The following is a 20885-nucleotide window of genomic DNA, read 5'->3' as shown; positions in this document are numbered from 1 at the left end:
TGAATCTAAAAGTGTGATAATCGATTGAACATTCCATGATATGTCGAAGTAAGTTCCACTTTAGAGTTTACGATTATTGAAGGTACTTCCAGAGCATAACCCAAACCGATTCTTATGGCCATATGACGAATAAATTGCAATAGTTTTGAGCCCAACTTCAAAGCTTTTCGGGATTGTCATCTTCTATATCGGTTTGAATTTTAATAACTCATCATCCTGTAATTCCAGAATCGGAAGTCAGAATCTGATAAAATTAATTAATTTTGCCTTTGTCGATCTGGCTTTTTTAGAGAAAACGATTGAGCTTTGAGAAACGATTCGATACTGGAACCGGAATTCGAAAATCGTTGTAGCCGAAGTCAAATAAAGTCACCTGAGTAGCTGTGTAGATTACATTTGTTTCAAAATATTCCAGTTCCGGAACCAGAGGTTGGAACCAAACATAATTCAAGAACCTTGTTTGGGAGCATACGACATTTCATATGAATATGAGTTTGTAGAAAACGGTTGAGTCATCTCGGAAAAAAATTGAGTGAAATTATTTGTCACACACGCATTTGCTGATCTCGACGAACTGATTCGAATGGTATATAGCTGTTATGTTCTTCCAGCATTTATTGCTGGAAGTAATTTAAAACAATATAATTATGGAATTGCTTTCAACTCGAAAATTCTGCCATTATCTGGTTTACGAACGACTATGTTCCCAAAAACGAACCGTGCTAAAATCGGTCCGAGGCAAAATGTTATGCAAAAGGATGCTGTACTCAGTCTTTTTGCTACTTAGAAAGAATTGTATGTATCAGTATAAAAAATCGTGTTTCACGTTGCTTTCAAGCATTGCTTTATCATACAGTGCTAAAAACTCCTACTACTGGAATAGATGGAAAACTCGCTTACACGAAAATATCGATATCTCCGTTAAAATGGACGGTTTTTAACAATCTATGGCTTGTTGGATTGCTTTTACCGTGCGAAATCTAAGTTTGGAAATATATTCTGTTTTCAAGGTCAAATGTGACAGATACTGTGGAAAAATTTTGACATAAAACTTCGTATAATTCAAAAAGTAAACATCCGATCTCAAAACCATCCAATAGCGTTCAGGGTGACGGGAAGACCTTTCATTTGCGACTAGTTTGATCAAAATCGATCCAGCCATCTCTGAGATCTCGACCTCTTAGTTGACAACACACATACACACACACACACACACACACACACACACACACACACACACACATACACTTGCCTCGGAAAATTTGTCTAATGTTTGAGCGAATTCTATACCTATTTATATATATATATATATATATATATATATATATATATATATATATATATATATATATATATATATATATATATATATATATATATATATATATATATATATATATATATATATATATATATATATATATATATATATAAAAGGTAAAACAGTGTCAATCCACCTAGTGGTGCAATCATAGCTGCCTGATTATCGTTTGCATGAGGAATTGATGTTTTTTCACATTCTGATTTTTTTTAAACTACTATACCGAAAACGGGAAAGCAGGACCGAATTGAGTGGAGTGAGTTCGATTGGCCATCGACTAAAAAAATCTACTTATTTGAATAGTTTTCAGACCAGTTCACCAGATCACTTACATGTCGTTTAGAATTCATTTGGAATCAAGGCTCGGTATCTTTGACAAACGATTGATCCGTTACCTTTGGAGCTCCCAAAATCGAACCACGGTGATTTTTGGCTCTCGACTAACAAGTTTAGTAAACTAGAAGAACTTATTGATTAATTCTAAGATAATAGCTCCTCTGTAAATTTTCCAGTATACCAAAAATTGAAATTTTTAACACACATCACTCTGTAATTTCGGTTCCTAAAGTCGGAATCGGATAGCATTTCTTCGAGGTCGTAGAAGCTAGCATTTGAATATCCGTTCAGCGATCTCTAAGACCATCAAGTGACATTTTAATCGTTCATATATTAATAAGTAACTCTGAAATCGAAAGTCGAATCCAGATGCAAATGAATTTTTTTTTCAAATGGGACCCTTAGACCATTCATTTCAGTTAAAGTTTATCATATTTTAACATGAAATCTTCAAAAATATTCACGATTCCATAATGAAAATTCTCTATATTTGAAGTAAAAACTCTTCTATTGAAATCCATATTGGTCGGAATGTGCGTTATTTGCGGAATGTTTTTCACTTCACTCTCGTAGCTTCAGTTTTTCCCTTCACACTTCAATTATTGAGCTCGGTAAAGTAAAATGCCGAGACAGACTCTTTTAGTAGATTTACTGATTTTTCGGCAAAGAGCATCTTTTTGTCGAGATTCGAAATAATCTTGTGTTGATTAGTGATTGAAAATTATCCCAAAATCAGTAAATGCGTTTGCCGAAATATGTGTTAGCTCTCGTGAAAATTCGGCTAGACAACTGTCATTTACGTTTTACATTTTCACTTGGCACTACGCAGTTATTTTCTAACGAAGAATTTCAGAGAAATTTTTCGGTGGTCATTAGAAAAAATGGGGTTAGTCCGAAAGAAAGACGTGAGAATCTACGATCTATCCAATGAGTATAATAACTACAAATTATTGTTGATTATTTATAGAAAGCTCCATACGGATCCTGCTTTCACTGTCGAGAAGTCATTATAGGATATTTTAAAGAAACTCAACGACATATCAACACATATATTCGACAATCGGTGTTTAATTTGAATTGCTAATTTTACAACTGCAAGTACTCGAAACATAAATATTGTGGTGTATATTTTTTGTATGTTACGAAAATAAAATGGAATTTTGATCCTCAACTGCATATTTATAATTAAAAAGAAACGAATTCTTTGTTTACTTTCAATTGCTGAAGGCTACGTAATTCATAAATTTCTCTTTTGCCGAACACTGCCGAACAGACAGTACACTTTTTACTGGCGATCTCGCTAATAACTAACGTTTGTCAAATTTGAGATTACTAAGAGTCTCAGCAATTTTATTTTTTTCCGATTAGATTACCGAGTACTCGGTGGTGCGACTCTCGGCAATTATTTTGCCGAGGTTCAGCGAAAAAAAATGTATGATATCTATTTGAACCCTCCAAATCATGTGATATCAGGTACGAACATTGAAACGATTGCGCTATTGAAACTATTTCACATGATACTGAGAAATGTTTAGTAATTTTGCAGTTATTTATATTTATCAATTCACCGACTGATGGAGATAGTTCCGATCAGAATGTGAGTGTTGAAAATTACAAATAGACTTTTCAAGTGACGATGCGAAGAACGCAAAATTTATCGAAACTGTACCTAAAATTATTTCAATTTGAGGAACTTGTCAGTTGAATACCGACTTTGGCTATATCCGTTCCCAGTTCACACTTTCGGAAGTACGGGTGATAATGGTCAAAATTTAAAACGGAACTTACATCAACGATGGCTTAATCGATCTTTATAAACATAGATTCAAATAAATAATCTTATAGCACCATAGTTGTTTCCGTATTTGTATCAATTCTCGTATCAAAACTCGGCCATAGGACGATGAGTGTTAAAAATCTTAAACCTTCGTTTCTAATGACGATCGTAATTTTTTAAAAACTGTTACAATACATAGATTTTGTTAGTTGATGTCCATAGAAACTTCTTTGTATGCCTTTCCCAGGATCTAGTTTCATAAATATCGAAAGTAGTGGTCAAATTTCTGGAATAGAATTCAAACCAATCTATTATAATAACGATTATGAGAAACGCACCATTACAGGTTTTTATACTCATATTATTCTGTAACTCCGGAACCTGAAATCATTATTTTTTATGAGACCGTAAGTATTTTCAATTGAAGTTAATGAAAATCGGTTTTGCCATTTGCGAGAAAAGTATGTGATATTTTAGAACAAACACACATGGTATATGACACTCGGTCCTCTACCCGATCAGATGCACATAACAAAATCATAACACAAATATATCAACAGTGGATATGTATAACAACTTGTGTTATTTTGAGATATTTAACAAATGAAAACAGTTGAAGGTAAAATTTATGGTAACAGTATAATAACAAAATCAGCTATGATATTTTATTTTCATTTGCAAGACTCATGAAAAAGTTCATTAATTGAAAAAAAAAGTTTTTCTGTTGTTTTATATCGAAATATAATGATCAGAATTTCAAAAAACTTAAACAAGAAACCAGATCACTAAATAAATTATTCATTTATTTAAAAAAAATCATTCAACAATTTTGGATTGAAACGATGCTAAAAGTTTGCTCTGATATAGTTTTTCTGTGTTAAATATGCTATTTAATTTATTACAACTATTGTTATAACTTTCTGCTTTCGGACTTCTGTAGTTATATCAAATTCAATAATAATTGTGATACGAACGTTTCAAAATCTGTTACGATTTTGTTTCCGCCAGAGTCTTTTTTGTTATGATTTTTGTTATTTTAACAGCTTGCCAGCCAAAAATATTTCAAGATTTGTTACAAAATATTTCTGAAATAAATTACTCCAGTTGTTATAATTCTGTTATTATCATCTGATCGGGTAGGCCACGGTTCAAAAGTCGGCTTAACAGTCATTGCGTAGCTTCTCTATATGAGAACGGTAAAACGGATTTTTTGAAAAAATCTTTTGTTTCTATTTTAAATATGAGACTTTTATACATAGAAATACATATATTGTAAAATGTTTGCACGTGATTTTATAGTCGAAAAAAGAGTTGAATTAAAAGTGTAGTTACTATTTTTATTCGAAATTTTAATCGCGCGTCAAAAATCAGTGAAGTAACTCCGTCTTTACGCCAGACATGAGATATTCGAGAATAAGCAGAATATTTATTGTGAATTATCTGAATCTGATTCAAAATTTATCACATGCAGATACACACAATATACAAAAAATATGTGAAGCATCAAGCATTAAAAGTATTGACAACTTAAACCGGAACGCCATTTATATGTGCCATTTAAGAAAAAAAGATTTAGCAACACGAACGATTATAATATCACAATGAATATCTGCACTTACGTAAATAACCAAATTGGTTATCGAAACAAATCACACACGGTATTTCAAGGAATACTAACGAAACTGATACATTTATTCATCAGAGGAGTCTTCGTAATGTATGACCGACGACGTATGACATTGTATGTCTCTCTACTGGGTAACATCTTGGAGATTGTGTATCTATCGAGCGGTATACGCAAATCTACGAAGCACAGAAAGAAATATAAATTTCTAATTTTCAATCATGTATAAATAAATCAAATGCGTAACCATTTCAAATACACATCTACTTATTTATGAGTCAAAGAAGCATCTAAAAGAACCGATTGTATTTACAACAATCGCAGTGCATTGTAGAGCAGGCTGTACTGTTTTGTCAAACCAAAGCCAAATCGCATCTTCTTAATCGAGACACAGCGGCTGAGAATACAGCGATTTTTCATTTACTTAACATGCGTTAGTACGTATAGTTGTATAAGTAAACGATAGATTCGTGTTTAAGACGACGCGAATTCACGAATGAGGACAGTTCAGTCTGAATTGTTCAGGTCAAACAATCAAAATTCAGTCCAAAGATTCGTTCGTCGAGGACTAAAAAGGAGATGCAAACGAGTATTGGGGAATCGACATGTGTTAACGAAACAAGAACCAAAAGCATGATAATAAAAATGTGTTAAAAATAAATCAGAGTGCTTGACGACGGCGACTATTATTTCAAATGTTGACATAGTATTGCACTGTTTTTATTTCGGTGTTGTTGTTATTGTTATACAGTCGTTGTTTGTTATACTCTTCTGATTATATACCCAAACAAACGAAAACAAGTTGTGTGAATTTATATACTGAATCAAGTGGATAGGTGAGAGAGAATTCGCTTGATATATACAGTAAGGCGAGCTACGTGCTATACTAATACATATAGATGCGAATAATTTTATAAGTTTCAGGAAAGGATTAATCGTGACTATCTCTAAAGCGACTACCAATAAAAAGGCGCCCTTTTTTACAGGCTTTTTGAGAATTTTTCGATAAAGATCCTATCCTTTTGTAGATCATCACTTTCCTTACATCCGTTCTGCACTAAGTATGTTTCCTACAAAAAATAGGTCATTCTTGTCATTTGACAAATTATTTTTAAATGTAGGATTACGTCTTTTGAAAAAAATATTTTACTGCCATTTTATTGATTAGTAAGAACATTAGATTATTAATTTAGGAGTTAAGTTATATTTAAAACTCTTATGTTTATGTTTTGCTCAGTGAAGTTCATTGATAAAAACAACACATTAGCAATTTGAAAATTACCTTTCATATCTTATCATACAAGTCACATTCTTATCTTAAACCCTATAAAACTTTTTCACAACAAGTGTTTTTTCGGTTTCCCCAACCGTCACCCAACCATAAACGCACCGAGTATGACAAACTGAAATTAAATAGCTTAATACAAGATTAGCAAGCATATCTAGGTAGACACGGCATGTCACCTTTTACGCGGTCAGTCAGAAATTGATTCCTGATCCACACACACACACACACACACACGCGCGCGCGCGCGCACACGCACACACACACACACACACACACACACACACACACACACACACACACACACACACACACACACACACACACACACACACACACACACACACACACACACACACACACACACACACATCCAGAACGTTTTTCTGGACTGAATGACAAATAACCACAAGGCTAAAACCTCTTTGATTGAGACAAAAATACTAGTTTTTTTTTTAATTTTTATCAAAATCATATTCCATATATTGATACCCGCGTCGCCAAATTGAGGAGCACTGGAAAACCTTAATAAAAAAGTAAAAGTAATAAAATATATTGTTTTCGACACTCGTTCCTATTTTTCCTAAATATAAACATTTTTTTGCAAAATTGCTCACATCAAAATTATGCTAAAAGAATAAAATGTGTTAAAAAATAAGTATAGAATTAGTCAATTGAATTAATATGATCGTAGGTGTTTCGATTGGGATGAATGTGTGTTCTGTGAGATCAGATGAGATTCATCTTTGGTGAAAACTAGCTAAATTCACTTATAAGTCAAATAACATCTGTTTAATTACTCCGAAAATGTTTTTTAATCAAATTTCATAGGTAGTGATCGTTTTCAAAAATAAATTTAAAAATTTTGAAAAGACTTTTCTGTTTCTAACAATCGATAAATTTGTGTTTTGCATAATTAATAATTGAGTACGAAATTTCACCAAGAAACAACATAGCGTAGTTCGATTTTATGATTGCTTTTTCCAAAGTCGTGGCTATTTTCAAAACTTTTCTACTCATAGACGTCGATGCACAAGAAAAAAATTATTGTGACAATTTCCATGATAACGAATATATATTGAAATCGGAGCTGTTATACAATAAACTTTATCAATGTGAATCTTAAGGATATTTGAATAGAATATATTTTTCCTGCAGATGATCGCAGACGAGTAATTTAACAACGTATTAAGACTCTTTTGAAGTGTTTTATAGTAGTTTTATATGGAAGTGTTCTCATCTTCTGAAATAATATGGCCATAGTATTTTCGAGAAAGTTGTGTAGTTTTGAATGATGAACAACTTTTTATAATATGAAAAACTCATAAAAATTTATAATATAGTTTTCCTAAAAAAATTGGTTTTTAGGAAACCCCTTTCAAAAAATACTTTATATCATTCTACTTAAGTTATGGGAGTAGTACATTTTGCAAATTTGTTTGAAAGGACTTTCTGCACAACATTGTCAAAGTCACTTAGCCTTTATGCTGATCCTGAAATAAAATGATGTTTTAATCTCACATTTAGGAAGATTAAACACATCATTATGAGAAACTTTGTTGAAGATACTGTTCCTCGAAAACCACATTTTACAGGTAAAAGTAATGTAATTTTACAATTTTGTATAGAAAATGTATAGATAGTACGAAATAAAGTCCTCTCTGAACTTTGTGCACAATATAAAAAAACATAGGTTACCATTTCAATTTCTCGCTGAATTTTGCTTCCAAGCATATTTGGAGAGATTTGATCATGCTTCGTTCTAAATCCTCTCTAATGGAATAGGTCGCACAAAAATATCGATATATCCGTTAGAAGGCGGATTCTACCAATTTTTAGCTTGTTGGATAAGTGAAACCAAGTATCTAAACATATTTTGTTTACAAGGTCAACTGATATTGTCTAAAAAAAATTAAACTGTGCCAAACAAAAGAGGAAACACCATTTAAGCTAGTATGATCAAAATCAGCTCAGCCATCTCTGAGATCTTTACCTTTTTGATCTGTACAGACAGAAACCCAAATCCGAGATGGAACAAACATCGATTCTTCTAATATGTCATTTTTACAAACTTAGGTTTAAATGAAAACTGATTCAGTCCATCATTAATTGAGCACATCTCTTGCTTATGAGCGCTGTAAAAGAAAGATTTGGGAATCCTGAACACACAAATTAAAGTAGATATGATGTAACTTTCGGAATCAAAATCGTCCAACTTCTCTTGTCAAAGGTTATCAAATCATTCAAAACTCTCTTCCACTCTATGAGTAACAAATTTTGAGTATGAACCCATCAGAAACTGGTTTTCGGAACAAAGTTTTCGAGATCTCAGAGATGAATTGACCGTCGTTAACCGCACTACTTTGAAATGGAAGATCTGTCTAGTATGAAGTCAGAGCGATATTTGATTTCTTCAGAATACTGATGTGAACATGTTTTTATATCGAGAATTCCGTTTTTTGACAATCCTCTTTTTTACATTTGGTCGGCGTTCAGATTTACTTATCCAACCAGGAAAAGATTGTCAGAATTCATGAATCACGAACAAGAATATTTTTTGCCATAACTCATAGTAGCGTATTTGTTCGCTGCTTTTATACATCAAGTTAGTATACTTTTACTTCTAGTGGTTTGATAATTTTAGAAAACTTCTTTTATAATTTTCTAGCGAAAATTAAATTTCATGTACATTTGTTTTATTTATGTTCATATGTTTTTGACTTTCTCTATAGAAAGGATACAGAATCGCTTAAAAACTCGACTTCGGAGACCCCTAGTTCGACTTAGTTCGACGGAATACGAAAAAGAAATTTCAATCAAAAAAACCGCGTAATTTTCTCGGAAATTGCAACAACAAGCTAACAAGGTATGAGTAACGTAACCGACAAGACGCGCTTTATCTCAATGAAAATGGAAAATTCTGTATAAAATGTTCAAAACGACGTATGTAACAATGAGATATTCTCTTTCTTTACTTTCTCTTTTGATTATTACGGCACTCTTAGCAATCCTTCTCTCCAATCATTTACCGATAATAATAACTAAAGCTGTCATCTTTTAATCTGCTCTGGAAAAATTACCGAAAAAAGCAGGAATATTTCGCAATAATCGAAAGAGAAAGTAAACAAAGAGAATCTCTCATTGTTACATACGTCGTTTTGAACATTTTATACATAATTGAAATATTTTGCCAAGAGATCAGTTGATCAGTGAATTTCCAATCACATCGATCAATATCGGTACTTATCTTCCATCACACAATGGGTAGTGATTTTGAGCTAAAATGATTCTTGATTTATGTAAGTTCAATCATTGGATGATTCGATAAGCTTTGATGTTGGTGGAGGAAAATCACATATGATCAAGATAAGACATGACATGATCTACGTCTGAAATCGTTGATCTCCCGCCCTTTATCAAATGGAGTACAATCGAATAAACTGCATCAGAATCAGATAAGAGAAATTCTTATGATATACTATTATCAATGCTAGAAAATCAAATTACTGAAAAAATCGTCAGTGCATAACTTAAGTTAAACCGTTTGATGGCATCTTTTTCCTTTTTACTCATATTAGGCAAAATTTATTAATTTCGTTAATTTACTCGCTCCTCCGTGCACTTTTGTTGATCACAACATAAAAGATTTCCTGCATCATTCATTTCAGAATTTACAAGAAGAAGCTTTTACATCAACAAGTACACGTTTTCCTATAGAATGTAAACGTTGTGGAGATTTTTTCAGGAAATAGAGCAAAGCAGTAATATAATTAGGTATTAAAAAAATGCGCTCATTAAAAATATTGGACGTCACATTCCAAAAACCTCCCCCCCCTTCTCCCTGTCACAAAAGGTCACGTTTTATGAAACACCCCCTCCCCTTGCGGCGTGACGTCTTTTATGAACAGCCCTCAATAGACATTATAACAGTTTGTTGCAATTGGTTGATTCTTTGGAACGAAAAAAAAGGTATTTCTTCAATTGCAGTTTAGTGATTATTAAACAAGTAAACGCTTATATAATCTTGCTTGGGGAATTTTACTACTAGCTTTCCAAGGATTATTAGGTAAAAATATCATTATACTTAGTTTTAAACCATTCAAATAATCGTTGACTATGATTAAATTGCTTATTGTAAGAATATAACTCAAGCACTTACCAGAATTGAACTATTCTTTTAGTAGTATTTCACATCAAACAATTTGAATAAGATCCTCCATGATAACGCTATCAAACGGCTGCACAAATTTTATCACTATCATGTACATCCAATCGTAAGAACTTCAAATTGATCATCACTGTCTGATTCCGGCTTTGGTATCCTCTTAGCTCGACTACTAGAAACGACAATTTTTTACACCCATACATCTAAACACACTGTGTGGAGTGAAATTATCGTAATTTTTATTTTTATCAATACTTATTCCCATCTGCATATGTGTCAGGGTGCACTTACACCTTTGAAAACACTATAATATAAGTAGTTAGTGCACGTCGTAGAAATTTGATGTAATGTTTCAATTCCAAAATGTACTTCCTCGAATCGTTTCTATATCAGAACTATTAATTGAATACTAGATGCATATGTTGACACTTCGAAGCACTTGTATTGTAAATTATCAATCTAACAAACTCTATCAAAGAAGAAGGTCCAGCGCCACGTTGCTTCGTCTTTCTTGATTAGATCACGGTACATTCGAAAAGTCTACTTCGCTCATACATTCTATAGGCAAAAGCAATGAAATATATTCTGCACGACTAGCAACCCACGCCTGTACCTTGATATAAAAAGCCTAATCAATCCACTTGAACACGTTTGCAGGCCGGTTGTCGGTGAACGACTGAATGCATTGAAGAATTCCATCCTGGGTTACTCTCCTTCTCTTGTGTGGTAATACACACACTATCTTGGGCACATACCTACACAGTACTACGATAGAAAGAATCATTCAATCCTGTTTTGAGAGCAGTTTGAGCAACTAGCTGAGCTGTGTCGCTATGTGTAGTAAATGGATGGGAAGAAAAGTCAACACGTAGAATAACATCATTCCGTGAGTATAATCAACACACACCACAAGTAAATAATCAACAGTCCGCAAAGCCTCATACAAGAATCAAAAATGAAATTCAGCGTAAACGAATGAACACAATAATGCTGGTCAACTATACTCAGTAAGCAAAATGTTGGGGCTTCAGAACAATGTTACATTGCATAACAGTAACATACAGTTACTTTTCTGTAACAAACATTGTTTTCTGATATTAAAACACTACATGTGATCTCAACGGCAGAAAACTTTTTCTCATAACTAACTACAGTTCAGCAAAAGTACTCTACTGATAAACTATATTTTACACTTGCTTTCTAAGAATTTTCATAATTCAATGGCATAGAAATAAAAAGTTCACAAAAAAATTTGATTCGGCTATGCAATCAATTACCATCATGTACATTGTGATAATAACCCATATAAAAAAAGAATTTATGATAAAATTCCACATACCGATGCTTACGCCTAATTCGAAGATTCTTAACACAAGACGATCCGACCAAATGATGAACTTAAACTTCAAGATGATGCTTTTAATACGGTCTTCATTGAGTCCAAATTAGCTCTTCTTCAATTCTTCTATATGCCTTCACACCGAATCTAAAACGATCGATTATCAGATTTTTCTTGTTGGTTGTTTACGTTCGGCATCGATCAATTTCTAGATTTTTTTTTCTCAGCCACGCTTCTTCGACGCACTATTCTTATTTAAAGTGGTAGTTCATTGTTATTTTTCTGGTGAAAAATATTAGAGAAACGAAAGAACCGTATAAAAGCATGTAGAAAATCTCAAGTGGCTATTATTGTTATTCTACAAAAAGACCATCTCGATATTTGCCTTTCTACCTGGACCAAAATCTACCATTCAAACTTGATCTCGGTTTGTTCAAACACCGTAGCGATGAGAAGACATGGAGAGCTCGGGTATAAACCAACCGCCGAAGGTTTTCGGAAAATAGGATTTATTACTAGATATAAAACAATAAAAACAAGAGAATGATAAGACAAAGGCTCAAGTGTGAAAGGAATACAGGGGGTGATTTAAATTCTTCGGGTCAAACGCCATAAGTGTGAGACCAGCCATCTTTTAAACAGGATTGAAAAGTCCGCACCACTGAAGCAGTTATACAAAAACATGTTTCAATCCTTCCTTCTCTCTACGTGTAACATTGTATTCCATTTATTTGTATCTAATGCGGTTATAATAATTGAACGAAAATACAGAGCATCACTAAAAATCTAAATATCGTCAAACAAAAATAACTTCAACTATAAGTAGATTAGTAGAAAATCAAAAGCTTGCGATGAAGAATGAATGTGTGTTTATGCATCATTTGGTTGCGTGTTTTTGTGACTACAATCTTCGTGTCATTGAACTTTTTAGCGGTCCTTACGCGATCATTAAAAGTGTCATTACAAAAAAAATATATTGTCATTTTTAATGAACGTGTAAGGGTAGAAATGATGAATTCTCCACACACATTTAGAATGACATTACTTAGTAATCATTAAAAATGACAATAATAATTCTCGTCCAAGGGCCGCTGATCTGTTAGGACTATTGTACCAATAGTTATCTCATTAGTTGAGTCGCCATGCTATGTTGCGGATAATTCGGCTTCTAGTCAGCGAATTGTTATAAAATAGAGTGCAATATTTTCGCTTTGGTTCTAAGAAGCAATCCCGTATTACTTTTATCGTTTTTCTTGGTGTTGATTTATTTTATTTCGGTATGCCATCTTACCAGGGATGCGTAGCTTACTTTCGGGACTACACCATCTTTGTTATAGCTGATAAGACACCACGTTTCATCTTCAACCACAGCGGGTCAGACGCTGTTTTGAGCCGCCCCTAACATGGGGAACAGATGCTCATTTTTCCCTTCCGTGTCGGTATACGACCATAGCTCCCACCGGGGTTGGTTACCCGTTCATGACTCTCACCAAAACCAACGCCGCTGGGAGGAAGGGATGGGAATTTTGTATAAGAGGTTAATGACCGCATAGTACCAGTGGCGTATCTCGGGGGGACGAAGGGGGGTTTCGCCCTCGCGCAACAATTTTAGGGGGGCGCAAAGTAATCCTTGGGACCTTTTTTCTTTTGATCGCCCAAGTCAGCTTCCCGGAGATGGAGTTCAGCTATTTTTTGGTCACTAATCCAACGATGGGGGCGGCAAATCTCTTATTTTGCCTCGGGCGCCAAATTTCCTCGGTGCGCCACTGCATAGTACGGTCTCAAGTTGCACGTTATGCAGCTTTGCCGACCAGAAATACCGCAGAAAAAGAGTACGGGTGTGTAATGTCAGAGACACAACTGGATGTCGTGAATACGAATAAAACTGACACGATTTCTTTATACTATCGAATTCGAATTAATAGCTGATCGATTGTGTGAATTGTGAAACTTTTGACGTCGATTATCTCATTTCGGATTTGCATATTTCATTGGAAGAAACTATCAAGATGCTGTACAGGATTCATTTCAGTCTTTTAGAAGGACCAAATTGTGGAATTCTCTACGATATTTAGCACAGTTCAGAACATTTTTCTCGAACGATCTTCGCACAGCGAAAAGTGCACGAAGCAAATCAAATTATTTCGTATTATCACTAAATTGTTGATTTTTACCTTCGATTTACAGAGAAGTAATCTTAATAGTTCTTTAGATAACATTTAGAGCCATTAGAACCCAAGCGAAAGTAAAGAGTTTTCCGCGTACTTCTCAGATTTTGAGCAAACTTAATTTTTGAGATGTTTGTGGTTATCTCAAACTGTTCAAAATATTATATTGAATTTCTGATCATATTTTTGAAGAACTATTGAAAGAATTATGTTGCTGCCATTAATACAAGTCGAGGTATTCACCTTTAAGTTCTGCCCATTCTTCTAGAAATGGCTAATTTGGAAAAGGCGCCCCATAGTAAAGTAAGTCGTATTCACGACAAAATAGTTGTGCAATACTGCTGTTATAGCTACACTGAAGCTAGAAGCGAATGCTCCCTTTTCATCTTCCTCTAGAGTAAATGGATTGAAACAGAGCCGGTAGATCTCACTCTATCTTAGGATTTTAGTATATGAAATGAGTAGTGAAGTTGGGATCAGGGTCGTTTCGCCGGAAGCCATTTTGCCGAAAGGGTTATTTCACCGAATGACATTTCGCCGAAAGGGTCATTTCGCCGAATCCTGAAATCGTGTTGAAATCGTAATTAGAATTGATTTAAAATAAAGACAAACGAAAGATGAGAGCGCCCGTTTTGTTGACCTACCATTGTACTTCTTGAATAATGATTGATTGTTGTACTCTAGAATAAAGATTAATTCATGAACCTCAGAAAGTAGTTCCCAAGAAAACTTGTTGACTATTAGCTACTAAGCATCAAAGCAATTGCATAGGTGTATCTACCAGGCAAATGTAGGTGGTATTTTCCGTTTATTAAATGAAAATGAAAAATATCAAATGCGGTCTGATAGGATAGAAATATGGTGATCTTGGTGATTGCCAATTACGTTACAATATGCTACCTCAACAAAAAGTTTTATTTCAGATTCGATTTAATGAATTTTTCCTTTCGTTGCGCTTTAATTTCTTATCATTTTCATATACAGACTTTCAATACAGAATTTAGATACCACGATACAGATTTACAGATTTTTCGCACGAAAAATATAAATTTAAATGTGGCAAGGTACACGCTATACAAAATTGAACAAAGCTAGTTGATTGCTTCGTTCGAAAAGCGCTGGTGTTTCCTTCTTCCGTTTTTTCGGTTTTGCATTGTCATTTTGTATGACGGTTTGAAAGTTTTGATACTCATTGCCATATAATTTCGAAACCGGAAGTCGGATGTGGATGAAATTGCGCAGTATCTTTTTAGACAATGAAAGCTTCAATTTGAGCCTAGATTTATGAATATCGGTTTAACGGTTGCTGAGAAATCGAGGTGAGTTTCGTTTTTGGAGCTTAAAAAGCAAAAAAGTAAAGAGCTTCCAAAAATTAAAACTTCATTTTTTGGCCTTCTATAAACAATGTTCATGTCTCGACATCAATCTATTCTAAATAGTTCATGTGATCGGTATGTTTTCTTGTAATAATAATAACAACTTCTCCGAAGATATGAGTTCTCTATCACGCAATGTAGGCAAAATATAACTTCAACCTCACTTCTAGGTGGATTACTAACAATTTTAATTACATCAAAAGGGAATGGGACAATTCGAATCAACAATTCTAATAAAGGCATTTAGGATCCAAAATAAACCTCTGAAGTGCAAACAAAAAACGCGTTTTGGTATACTTGGGGAAAGTCGCTTACACGGAAATGCCGATATTCAGGCACGCGTACAGGGCCGGGGGGTCTAGGGGCTCAGATCCTTCCTCCACGAAAATTTAGAAATTATTAGGGGAGACAGGGGCTAGACCAGATACGATGTTAAACCGGACAGCTTAAATATCTTATAAACCTGTTATTAAGATGGCTTGGGTAAACACCCAGTTTAATAATGTTTTTCTCAATTCCTTTAAGTGTCCGATTTAGCCCTGGTCTTTCCTATATTATGAAAACACCTTCCGAATTTTTTTTCTGGGTACGCGCCTGTCTCCGTTAAAAATGATCGGATTTCAACACGGATTTTATTGGCTTGCTGAATAGTTATTACCATTCTTCGAGGTCTCACAACATATTTTGTTTACAAGGTCAATTGTAACAGATATTCACAAAAAAAAAATTTTTTTTTCGTAAAAGTTTGGATAACTCGGAAAGTAATCATACAATTAGATTTTTTGCGTAACAGTCGCGTAAATACTTTCTAAACGATCTTTCATTTGCAATCAGTTTTGTCAGAATTGGTGCAGCCATCTATGAGAAACACGTGTCTTAATTTTGCACACACAGACATTCCCTCAGTTTGTCGAGCTGAATCGTTTGTTATACGACAATCGGTCCTCCGAGCCTCGGAAAAGTTTTACAAAGTTTATTATTAACTTTAATTAGAGTTCGTTCATTTGAAACTGATAGTTTTTTAATTACTGTGTCACTGACGTGACAAGCCTAGTCTCGCCTGATTATTATAAGGTTATTTTTTTGATTGTGTTAGTATTTTCTATTATTTTCATGTTTTCGATTGGCACATTGTCGCAAAGCTGATTTACCGGTAGCGACACCTGCCAATGAAAAATGGAACCAAGAAAAGGAGGATTCTTTCGGAAATTTTCATATCGGTAGTAGAGATTTGCAACATTTTTATCGTTTATTCAATAGTACAAATAGATATCAGCAATAAAAGTACACTCGGAGTAGAAGAAAATCGATTTCAAAGTGATTACTACTACTTTTTTTAGTGTAAACTGCGATTAAACATGGAAAATCTTCAGAAATGTGTGAAATTGGGTAAGGTTAGGTTTTTTCGGATCAACATTTTTGTAAACAGTAACCAGTGTAATGTTGATTTCTCGAGTACTAGAATGTATAGCGATCGAGTAATTTATTTTGGATACTTTATTTGTTATTTTCAGGCATTTGAAAAATGGTATCAAACCAAGTTTAATGCTCTATTCCGAATAAACGGTAGACTTCGCACAATGAACTAAGATCAATATTACCAATTTAAAGTAAAAACTTTTTCTTCAACTTCTACTATGATTTTTCAAATGGATTTGAGAGTTTTCAAAAGAAATCGTTGAAGAAAGGTGGAGTAATTTGAAATATTCCTACCGAATTGACAGCTCTTGCTTGTATCATCTCTAAACAAGCAGCGCCTCTACATTTCAGTTTTGCGACAATATGCCAATTGTAATTGGTTTTACAGTGACTCCAGATGATAGTTTCGCGGCGTCGTAACAACAACCCACATGCACACACGTCGAGAGCTTCACTGGAAGTCATCGCTAATTTTTCTAATTAAATTTACTGTGAAATTGCTATTATTATCATTGAATCATACTGCCCATACTCGCATATCAGTCCCATATCGATTTTTGCCAATTTTGAGTTAGGTTGAGGAATGAAATCTACCCTCAATATACTCTCAGAAATTGCAATAAAAGTTGAGGGTTTGTTCAGTAAAATGTGAAAAAATATCAATTCATGTCTGTCCCATATGCAAAATTCACGCATGTCAGTCCCATTCAGTGTAAATTTCAATAATTTTATATTTTGAAATTTTGGAATAGCAAAGGTGAATTACCGAGATTTCATGTAATAATACCATGATATAGCATTAGATAGCACAATAAATCAAAAAATTCGGAAATTAAATTTTCTTCGTCTTTTTCTCGACATGCCGATTTTCCATATGGGACTGATATGCAAGTATGGGCAGCATATTGATTGAAACAAACTAATCCACTGAAAAAAATGATCATGTTTTGTAATTTCAAGCAGTAATATTCGTTCTATTAAACCAATTTTTGGCACTATTGCACTAAAAAAAATCGTTGATGGAAAACCAAATTTGGATATTTTCATTTTTTTGTCTCTGCAATAAAATTCCGAGTCAGGATGTTTGCACCATCTGAAATTTATACATCGTGGAAGTCGTCAGAGCTTGATGTAAAGTTGTCCGGAATTTGAATAAAAGTTCGCGCCGTCACTAATACATTCAATTACAACGCCAACGCTCTCACGCAATGCGAAAATGAAAGTATTGATGTAGAACACATCTTTATACCAGTATGGGTATCGTTCCGAAATATGTCGTGCGAAACAAGGTAGCCACATATTCATTAGCACACCTCATGATTTACGATGCAATCCGTAAAACGATGGTAAAGATGAAACTCACCGCTGATCTCAACAAACACACTCACCTATACGGAGCACCGCTGACATCAAGTTATGATGGTATTGATGGTTCTCAGTTTTGATTTCATAGCATCTAACTCTCATTCCTAGTTTTAAAAAGTAAGTACTGAGTTTGGCATCACCGTATCGAGTTACACCGGTGAGTTTATGCTTAAACCACAGAGCTGCCAACGCAACCCAGATTTTCGGTTTTGTTTTTGCTAGTACTCAAAACGAGCACAAGCGAAAAAAAAGTCGAACCGTAGCGTGATGTATACCATAAATGATTGAATTTCATGTCTCGAGCTAAACACAACTGGCTACTGAACCGAATGCGTTTTCCAGCATACGAGAACATGTGTTGAGAATTGGATTGAAATTGCATCGATCCGAACGGCCGCCCATAGCAACTCTGGTGGATAGCGAATACAAGCGAGACAGTGTCATAAGAATCTGATTCAATGTGTTGATGTACAAACACATCAAATCACAACTTAAAAATCGTCTTTCAGTGGGTACTAATATTTGATGTGCACTCAGCGCTCATCTGTTGTTGTTCTCTACACAAATAGTTTCCCAGTTCAGGAATCAGAACAAATTGGCTCAAATGAAACTAGACATTTCGTTCCTTGCAAAACATCACTCGATCGAAACACAAACAAAATTTCACATTAGATTAAAATATTGCGAGTCCAATTATTATTATGACAAATGACCATTATGCCAAATAACAATGTTTCCAAATAATCATTATGTCAAACGGCGTTATGCCAAATGGTCATTGTGAATGTTATACCTACGAAAACCATATCAGTATCTCATCTACGGAGAGGTCTGCCTGGAAATAGATGAAGGAAGTCAGCAGCATCCATCGGAATTCGAATTCAACTCGTCACTCTCCAACACAAACGCCTTCATAAACGATTTTTTGCAGAACTACCTTTATTTTATTATAAAAAACTATAAAAATTACTTCGTAATATTTAGTTCTGTGTCAGAATGTTTTATGTTACTTATCCGTAAAGGTAAATGAAATAAAAATATTGGTATATTGAGAGAAGAAGCTTTGCATATTGGCATATTGTCGCAAAACTGAAATGTAGAGGCGCTGCTTGTTTAGAAATTATACTTTCAGCAAGAGCTGTCAAATCGGTAGGAAAATTTCTAATTTCTCCACCTTTCCAACGATTTTTTTTGAAAACGCTCAAATCCATTTGAAAAATCATAGTAGAAGTTGAAGAAAAAGTTTTTACTTTAAATTGGTAATATTGATCTTAGTTCATTGTGCGAAGTCTACCGTTTATTCGGAATAGAGCATTAAACTTGGTTTGATACCATTTTTCAAATGCCTGAAAATAACAAATAAAGTATCCAAAATAAATAATACTCGATCGCTATACATTCTAGTACTCAAGAAATCAACATTACCCTGGTTTTTGTTTAAAAAAATGTTCATCCGAAAAAACCTAACCTTACCCAATTTCACACATTTCTGAAGATTTTCCATGTTTAATCGTAGTTTACACTAAAAAAAAGTAGTAGTAATCACTTTGAAATCGATTTTCTTCTACTCCGAGTGTACTTTTATTGCTGATATCTATTTGTACTATTGAATAAACGATAAAAATGTTGCAAATCACTACTACCGATATGAAAATTTCCGAAAAAATCCTCCTTTTCTTGGTTCCGTTTTTCATTGGCAGGTGTCGCTACCGGTAAATCAGTTTTGCGACAATGTGCCAATCATGCTTTGTAGTGCAAAAGCTGTCTTTGTCCTTCATTTCAATTTTTAATGAAAAAAATTAAAACAAAAGGCACTCAAAATGAAGCAGAAATCCGGCAGAAGCAGAACCATTAATAACCGCTAGCAAAATTCTCTGCAGGAAACGGTTGTTGCATTGTTGCCAGACTCTTGTCGGAATTCTGTCTAATTTCCGACAAAATTTTCTGACAGACGCTGCCAGGCGTCTGGGGGAAAATCTACCAGGCACGTACAAGCGGGAATGAGCACTTTGTACACTGTTAAATTTAAGTACCCGTATTTAAGTATTTAAGTTAAATCTCGGTTGATTTTCCAGAAGGCCGTAACAGCAAGTGACAGTTTCTCTTTGTTCACTCTCTCTTTCGATTATTGTGATGTGATCTAAAAAAATTTTCTTGGATTTCACAGTTCTGTTTGGAAGTCGAACGTTTCGAGCATCATTCTATGCAAAGAGTTAAGTGATATACGTGTAAACCGCTAATAGAAGAGAAAGTAAACAAATAGAAATTGTCACTTGCTGTTACGGCCTTCTGGAAAATCAACCGAGAAATGAATATTATACCATCCATATCAGACAAAACAGGACAAAACTTAGAGAACTCATTTAATGGGTAAAAGACTCATATTCACATGTGTGTACTGTCCATATGTGTCAAAATATGGAAAATTTTGTACTCATATTTCAATAAAAAGAACTGGGGTAAAAAATACTCAGTGCTGGAAACATGGAAAATGGAAAAAGCAATCACTTATGATTTTATAATATAATATACAACCAGTAGGTGGTTTTCAACCATTTATTAGTGTCAAATTTACGAAAGCTGTACGTTACATTGTTTTACTGCATTTTCACTGTCAATGAACAAAGAACGCAAATTCTGAACGCTCGAACGATTTCTGTATGATTTAATTTTGTAGTCCAGCAAATCTGCAATTTTAAATAAATTTACC

At 34.1% G+C, this 20885-nt stretch overlaps 1 protein-coding gene across 3 annotated transcripts in view; it reads right to left on the bottom strand.

The window, feature by feature from the left end:
- Positions 1-11176, bottom strand: part of LOC131425128 (ataxin-1-like) — a 72382-nt gene extending 61206 nt beyond the window's left edge. For all 3 annotated transcript variants that reach the window (XM_058586735.1, XM_058586737.1, XM_058586738.1), the window contains exon 1: positions 10503-11176. The gene's annotated coding sequence lies outside the window, so the exon portion shown is untranslated. The remainder of the gene's footprint in view (positions 1-10502) is intronic.
- Positions 11177-20885: the final 9709 nt, after the last annotated feature.

The sequence above is a fragment of the Malaya genurostris genome, chromosome 1 (genome assembly GCF_030247185.1).
Source record: "Malaya genurostris strain Urasoe2022 chromosome 1, Malgen_1.1, whole genome shotgun sequence".
Taxonomy (NCBI): Eukaryota; Metazoa; Arthropoda; class Insecta; order Diptera; family Culicidae; genus Malaya; species Malaya genurostris.
The sequence above is the reverse complement of the archived record's forward strand: the minus strand, read 5'-3'. Positions and strand labels throughout refer to the sequence as shown.